This window comes from Pan paniscus, chromosome 9 (genome assembly GCF_029289425.2).
Source record: "Pan paniscus chromosome 9, NHGRI_mPanPan1-v2.0_pri, whole genome shotgun sequence".
In the NCBI taxonomy this organism is placed as follows: Eukaryota; Metazoa; Chordata; class Mammalia; order Primates; family Hominidae; genus Pan; species Pan paniscus.
Window position 1 is genome coordinate 126,859,104 of NC_073258.2, and position 8,166 is coordinate 126,867,269.

Consider the following 8,166-nt stretch of genomic DNA (forward strand, 5'->3'; position numbering starts at 1 on the left):
CCTGTGCAATGAGATTCTTGGGCTTCTGGACTCCCCAGGTGTCTTCCATCTAATTCTAATTTCTGAGGAAGGAAATGGAAAAGTTTACCAATATGATGAGAATCTTACAGCCCAACAACTGAGATCTCGAATCCAACAGGACTGCTTCTTCCGAAGACAGTAAAAGGCCCGCAGACATCAGTGAGAAGTCTCTTCAAAACCATTCTGGAGTTTCCCTCAGGCTCCAGGGCGAGGTGAAAACTGATGGAAAGTTCAGACTGAGAAGGCAGTACAGCATCTCCTCGAGCCCTACTGCCAGAGAACCTGTCCTAAAGTGTGGATAACAGATGCCCTTGATGGCGCCTGGCACTCCTTCATCAGCCCCAATCTTAGGCCAAGGTGGACAGAGGATAACTCCGCAAAGCATAATTCTGCAGAAGATAACTGACAGCCACGACAGCTACTAGCATCTGGGAGCATGCACTATTACCTGGGAAGGACATCCTTTTTGACAGAGGGACACAGGATTAACATGAGAGACGTTATCGGTTATCCATCATGTAACCACTTACTACAAACACAGAAGTTTTTTCTGTTGTTTTGTTTTTGAGACAGAGTTTCACTCTTGTTGCCCAGGCTGGAGTGCAATGGCGTGATCTTGGCTCACTGCAACCTCCACCTCCCAGGTTCAAGCGATTCTCCCATCTCAGCCTCCTGAGTAGCTGGAATTACAGGCGTGCGCCACCATGCCTGGCTAATTCTGTATTTTTAGTAGAGACGGGGTTTTGCCTTGTTGGCCAGGCTGATCTTAAACTCCTGACCTCAGGTGATCAGCGCCCCTCGGCCTCCCAAAGTGCTGGGATTACAGGCATGAGACACCGTGCCCAGCAAACACAGAAGTTTAAAGCAGCATACGCTTATAATCTCATGGGTTCTCTGAGTCAGGAATTTAGATACAGCTTTGTTAGGGTCCTCTGGTTCAGGATTTCTCATAAGGCTGTGATCAAGTTGCTGGCCAGGACTGGAGTCTCATCTGAGGTTCAAATGGAGGAGGATTCACTTCTACAGAGAACTGATGGTGGGACTCAGTTCCTTGAGGTTGGTCAGACAGCAGCAGCCCTCTGTTCCTTGCCATGTGGGCCTCTCCGATATGACCACCTGCTTTGTGAAAGTGTGCAAAGCTCAAGGGCAACAGAGAGGGCCTGCTAGCAAGAGGGAAGTCACAATCTTATGTCACACAAGCAGAAATGTGACAGCCTATCATCTTTGTCGTATTGCATTTGTTAGAAGTTAGGTCACAAGTCCCACCCACACTCGAGGGGCAGGGACTACACAGGCTGTGGATACAAGGAGATGGGAACCATTGGGAGTCATCTTAGAGGCTGCCTGCCAGAGAGGAGGCAGAAAGAGGCCACCCACTGAGCCTTGAGCAGAATCAGCCCTGGCAAGCAATGCAGGACAAGTGTCCCAGCCAGACCAGCTTTCATCCAAAAGGTTATGTGTCCTGGAGGTTAGAACCAGAGGAGCGGCATCTCAGGATGAGATGATGCCACACTGCACATGCTGACAGCCTGGGAGAATAGTGTCAGAAGAGGGAGCCGGTGGCAGGGTGTGTAGTGGTGATTGTGTGCTGGCCGTGTGTGTTCTCAAAAGAAAGGAAAGGACCTGGTCACCATTTGAGGGTTATGATATAAACTGGGGAAGGGATGATCAGCCCACCCTTCACTCCCCTGCCAAGTCACTATATGCCTTTTTCAGGAAAGACCCACCCTGCCATCCCCTAGCCAGAAATCAGCCCCACCTATATCCAATGTAGTGTTGAGATATGGAATTGTCCAGTGGGGTAGAGGTAGGGAACTCCAGGCATAATCAGAATTCAATGTGTCCTTCGGAGATGTCCTCATTCTTTGCCTCCTCTGAGCTCCCCCTCCTCAGGAAGCTTCAATGACAAAGCTGTAAAGCACTCTCCCTCTCCTCCTCTTTTTAAAACACAATTTTTATTTTTAAATATACTATATCTGTTAAGGAGAGGGGGCAAAGTTTTCTGTCTTTGTAATACCCATTCAGGAGTTTAATGAGTTAGGAGATTGGTTTTAACTGTGAGAAATCATCTACCTCTTGTGCTCAAGTGATCCTCCCGCCTCAGCCTCCCGAGTAGCTGAGACTACAGGCACATGCCACCACACCCAGGTAATTTTTTAATTTTTTGTAGAGATGGGGTCTCCCTTTGTTGCCCAGGCAGGTCTTGAACTTCCGGGCTCAAGCGATCCTCCTGCTTCGGCCTCCCTAAGTGCTGGGATGACAGGTGCGAGCCACCGTGTCTGGCCTACTAAGCATTTCTGAAGGCTACAGTTTAACATTTGGTTTCAAAAAGAAAGGAAGCTTTCATTTAAAAAATAATTTACTGAATTACATTCTTTCATAACTTCCACCCTAATTAGTCACAAAGATAATTCTAAAGATTCTTTGTTTTGTGTACTAACATTTTTCTTTTTTGAGTCAGGGTGGCACTCTGTTGCCCAGGTTAAAGGATGGTAGTGCAGTCATGGCTCACTGCAGCCTCAACCTCCTGGACTCAAGCAATCCTCCTACCTCAGCCTCCCAAGTAGCTGGGACTACTGGCACATGCCACCATGCCTGACTAATTTTTTGCAGAAATGGGGTCTCCCTATGTTGTCCAGGCTAATCTCAAACTCCTGAGCTCAAGTGATCCTCCTCCCTTGGCCTCTCAAAGTGCTGGGATTACAGGTGTGAGCTACCATGTCCAGCCATTTTTGTCTACTAATTTACATTTATATTTAAAGATTAATTTTACTTGCATCTTAAAACAAGAATGTTATGTTGGAAAAAGAGAACTAAATACATTTGTATAAAGGCTGTAAATGTCCCATGGCAAATGTTCTGTCTCAATATTTTCTACCACATTTAGAAACAGGATTCTGCAGAGAGAGACTTGGGTCGTTAAGATTCACCTTTCCTAAGGAGTTGTAGGCAGCAGATCTGAAGAACACACAGCAACAACTCGATTTCTCTTTTTACAACTGCAGAGCATCACAGCTGCAATGATAGTACAAATACATGAAAAAATTACTTCACCAGGCTGGGCGTGGTGGCTCACGCCTGTAATCCTAGCACTTTGGGAGGCCAAGGCGGGCAGATTACTTGAACCCATGAGTTCGAGACCAGCCTGGGCAACATGGTGAAACCTTCTGTCTACAAAAATACAGAAAATTAGCTAGATGTGGTGGCACATACCTGTAGTCTCAGCTACTTGGGAAACTGAGGTGGAAGGATCACCTGAGTCTGGGAGGTCAAGGCTGCAGTGAGCTGAGATTGCACCATTGCACTCCAGCCTGGGTGACAGAGTGAGACCTTGTCTCAAAAAAAAAAAAAAAAAGACATCACTCACACATAAGATTTAGAAAAATCAGAGTGACCTCAGGCCAAGGCACCACCCAGTGTGGTGAGAATGACATTCGATAATGGAGAGAGAGTGTGTATGTATGTGTACATACGTCTGTATGTTATGTACAGATATCTCTCTGTATAAATAGCCATGTTCAGCCCCTTAAAAGCCTGTAAATATGATGTTGTGCTCCATATTCACTATTTGAAACTTCAAATACACAGGTCATGCAGAGGAGAGTTTCTTGTGTATCCCTGTTTGTCACCACCAATAAAATTGTGAAGTTTTCCAAATCACTGTTCATCATATATTTCCCTGGTAAGTGTTACGGCTTGTGGATGAAGCTAATCATGTATTCACACATCGTCTCTCTCCTCTTTTAAGTGGCTCCTACAGCCTGTTGCAAATGAAATTCACAGGTTCAGGAGCCCAATACCTTGGGAAGTTTGAAAGCCTGTGTCCCTCTGTCCTCTAGGCAACCCCTAATGTGCAGGTTGTGCCTGCACAAAAGCATCAGTTGAGGGGTGAATGCAGCTCAGGGCTACACTGGAGGGAGGGGGCCCTTTGGGAATTCACCTGAAGACACCATATTGGCTAGCTGCCGCCAGTCCCATCATGACCCAGAGGCTACCACGGAGGCCAAGTTCAGCTAAGGCTTCGTAGTCACATACATCTTTGTGATCTTGGTTAAACAACATTTCCTTATCTATGACATTGAAAGCACAAGCAACAAAAGGAAAAGCAGATAAACTGAACATCATCAAAATGTAAAACCTCTGTGCTTCCAAGAACACCATCAAGAAAGTGACAACACAACTTGTCCACAGACTGGGATGACATTTTTGCAAATCATATATCTGATAAAGGACTTGTATATAAAGAACACTTAAACAATTCGGTAATTAAAAGACAAATGATCCAGTTTAAAGATGAGCAAAGGATGTGAATAGACATTTCTCCAAGGAGGATATACAAGTGGCCAATAAGCACATGAAAAGATGGTCAACATCACTGGCAATCATGAAAAGTCAAATCAAAACCACAGTGAGGGCCGGGTGCAGTGGCTCACGCCTGTAATCCCAGCACTTTGGGAGGCTGGGGCAGGCGGATCACCAGGTCAAAGCAATAAGACCATCCTGGCCAACATGGTGAAATCCTGTCTCTATTAAAAATACAAAAATTAGCTGGGTGTGGTGGCACACACCTGTAGTCCCAGCTACTTGGGAGGCTGAGGCAGGAGAATTGCTTGAGCCCGGGAGGAAGAGGTTGCAGTGAGCCAAGATCGCGCCACTGCACTCCAGCCTGGAGACAGAGCGACACTCTGTCTCAAACAAACAAACAAAAAAATCCCACAGTGATATATGACTTCTCACCCACTAGGATGTCTAGAATGAAAAAATAATAACACTAACAAGTGTTGGTGAGGACATGGAGAAACTGGAACCTCAGACATTGCTGGCAGAAATATAAAATGGTACAGCCTGTATGGAAAACAATCTGGCAGTTTCTCAAAGACCAGACACGAAGTTTCCATATGACCCAGCAATTCCACTCCCAGACATACACCTAAGAGAAATGAAAACATATACACACAAAACTTGTACATCAATGTTCAAAGCAGCATTATTCATAAAAGCAAAAAGTAGAAACAATTCAAGCATTCAGCAACTAAAGAATGAACAAACAAAATTTGGTATATTCATTATACGGAATATTATTCAGTATTAGAAATGAAGAGCTGGGCACGGTGGCTCACTCCTGCCAGCACCTTGGGAGGATCACTTGAGGACTGCTCACTTTGGGAGGCAGGAGGATCGCTTGAGGCCAGAAGTTCAACTCCAGCTTGGGGAACATAGCGAGACTCTGCCTCTACAAAAAACATCTTTTAAACCCAAACAATTAGGCATAGTGGCACACTCCTGTAAGTCCAGCTACTGGAGAGGCTGAGGCTTGAGCCCGGGAGTTCAAGGCTGTAGTGAGCTATGATCGTGCCACTGCACTCCAGCCTGGGTGACAGAGCAAGACCCAGTCTCTTTAAAAAAAAAAAAAGAAAGAAAGAAAAGAAAAAAGTGAAGTACTAATCCATGCTACAACATTAACCTTCAAGACGTTATGCTAAGTGAAAGAAGCCAGACACAAAGGACCACTTACTGTACGGTTCCATTTAGATGAAATGTCCAGAATCGGCCAGTCTTTAGAGATAAAAAGTAGATTAATGGTCTCCTAGGGCTGGAGAGAATTGGGGGGCAGGGGATTAGAGGCGTTGGCTAAGGGGTGCAGGGTTTCTTCTGGGGGTGGTGAAAATATTCTAAAATGTACTGTGGTGATGGTTGCACAATTCTGTGAATATATTAGAAACCATGGAATTGCATACTTTAAATGTGTAAATTATATGGTATTGTGAATTCCCAATAAAGTTATTTTAAGAAGAGAGAAAGGGAGAACCTCATTTTCTGAGCTACAGATTCTTAACTCAGGGCCCATGAACCCACTGAATTACAAACTAGAATTGTGGGAGCACTTGTGCATTTTCTAAGAAGGCCTGCGGCTTTCCTGAGACTCTCCAAAGGCTCCAAGCCACAAAAAAGAATCCCTGTCCTCAGAATGAGCTGGAGTTGGGGCTTCAGGTTTGGGAGAGCCTCCTCACGGCTTCCCTTTTGCACCTCCCCTGGGGGAGTCGGGGTATGGAGGGGAGGGGCGCCCAGAGTCCATTTCCTGTGTGCCGGTTTAATATTCACTCAGTGGTGTGGAGTTGGGTTAGCCGCAGCTCACCTGGGGGGCAGCCACTCTGACCACAGCCTGGAGCCACTGGCTCAAGCTATTCTCAGACCCTTCCCTTCTGTGACCCTCTTCCTTCCCCGATTGCCCCCTCCCAGGCTGTCCCTCCAGGCCTCCTGAGAGGCCGGCAGTGGCTCCACTTGCTGCTTTTGCCACTTGCTCCAGGCATTAACTGGGACACAGATCCCTGGCTCCTACTGCCCTCAACTCCAATGCTGGAGTAACTCAAAGGTAGAATGACCATACTGCTGCCTACCTGCGGGGACAGCCTTGGTTTAAACCCGATGTTCCAGTGTGGTTTTTGTTTTGTTTTGTCTTGTTTTTGAGACAGGGTCTCATTCTGTTGCCCAGGCTGAGCACAGTGGTGATCATGGCTCACTGCAGCCTCAGCCTCCTGGGCTCAAGCAATCCTCCCACCTTAGCCTCCTGAGTAGCAGGGACTACAGGTGCACGTCACAACTGGCTAGTTTTTTTTTTGTTTTTTGTAGAGATAGAGTCTCACTGTGTTGCCCAGAATGATCTCTAATTCCTGGATGCCAGTGATCCTCCCACCTCGGCCTCCTAAAGTGCTGGGATTACAGGCATGAGCCACTGCGCTCAGCCCTGGTGTGATTATTGAGTGCCAAATTTCATTCTCAAAAGTATCCTGGTTTGTAAGATACTGTAAATTTCATTAACCCCTTACCTAAAGATAGAATTGTCACGCCTCCTGGGGTGAGCAGCACTCCAGCGGTCTCTGAAGCCGTGGTCCAGACTGCAGGAAGGCTTCACATCCACCTTCCTCAGCAGACAGGTTTCATTCTGTTCTGTTCATACCTCAGCAGGAAAGGGCATTGCCACCTCTCACGGGTCTGGTGGCCCTCCATTGAGCATGGATAAGATGGCTCCTCTTCCATCTCGCCCATCCTCAGTGCAGGGGGTCTGGGCCTCTCCCCTCTACAATTCGATGTAAGGCAAAGGTGACATTCTTCTGTAGCCCTTGCCACCCTCAGCCTTTTCCTCCCAGGGTGAAAAATCCCAACCCCTTAACGTTTCATTCCCTCCCACCTCCTTCAGTGCCCAAGCCGCTCTGCTCCTTAAGATCACAAACCACGCACAAACCACATCTTTTCTTCTTTACATAGCTAGTGCCTGGCAGAGGAGGTGCTCACTAAATCTTTTTTTTTTTTTTTTTTTTTTGGGACATGGAGTCTTGCTCTGTCACCCAGGTTAGAGTGCAGCCTCCGCCTCCTGGGTTCCAGCGATTCTCCTGCCTCAGTCTCCCAGGTAGCTGGGATAACAAGCGCCTGCCACCATGCCCAACTAATTTTTGTATTTTTAGTAGAGATGGGGTTTCACCATGTTGGTCAGGCTGGTCTCGAACTCCTGACTTCAGGTGCTCTGCCTGCCTCGGCCTCCCCAAGTACTAGGATTACAGGTGTGAGCCACCACATCCAGCCTAGTTCATTCTTTTCAATAATTTTTCCTTTTTTTTTTTTTTTTTTTGTGACAGGGCCTCACTCTGTTGCCCAGGCTGGAGTGCAGCAGCATAATCTGGGCTCACTGAAGTCTTAAACTCGTAGGTTCAAGTGATCCTCCCACCTCAGCCTCCCAAGTAGCTGGAACTACAGGTGCATGCCATCACACCCAGCTAATTTTTTTTAATAGGAAAGATGAGGTCTCACTAGGTGGCCCAGGCTGGTATCAAACTCTTGGGCTCAAGCAATCCACCCGCCTCGGTGTCACACCTGGAATTACAGGTGTGAGCCTTACAGGTGAGAGCTTCAGTGGGTTCAAGGGCCCTAAGAATCTCTAGCCTAGAAAATAAGGTTCTTCCTTTCTCTTTTTAATAACTTTCTTGAGAATTCACAGTACCATACAATTCACACATTTAAAGCATGCAATTCAATGGTTACCTTGCCAGGCTTGATAGATAATTTTTGGATGAATGAGGCACTGGCAAAATGAAGCTGAGGCTGCTATCACATTGCATGCGGCCGAGGGCACCGCAGAGCCTGGGCCCC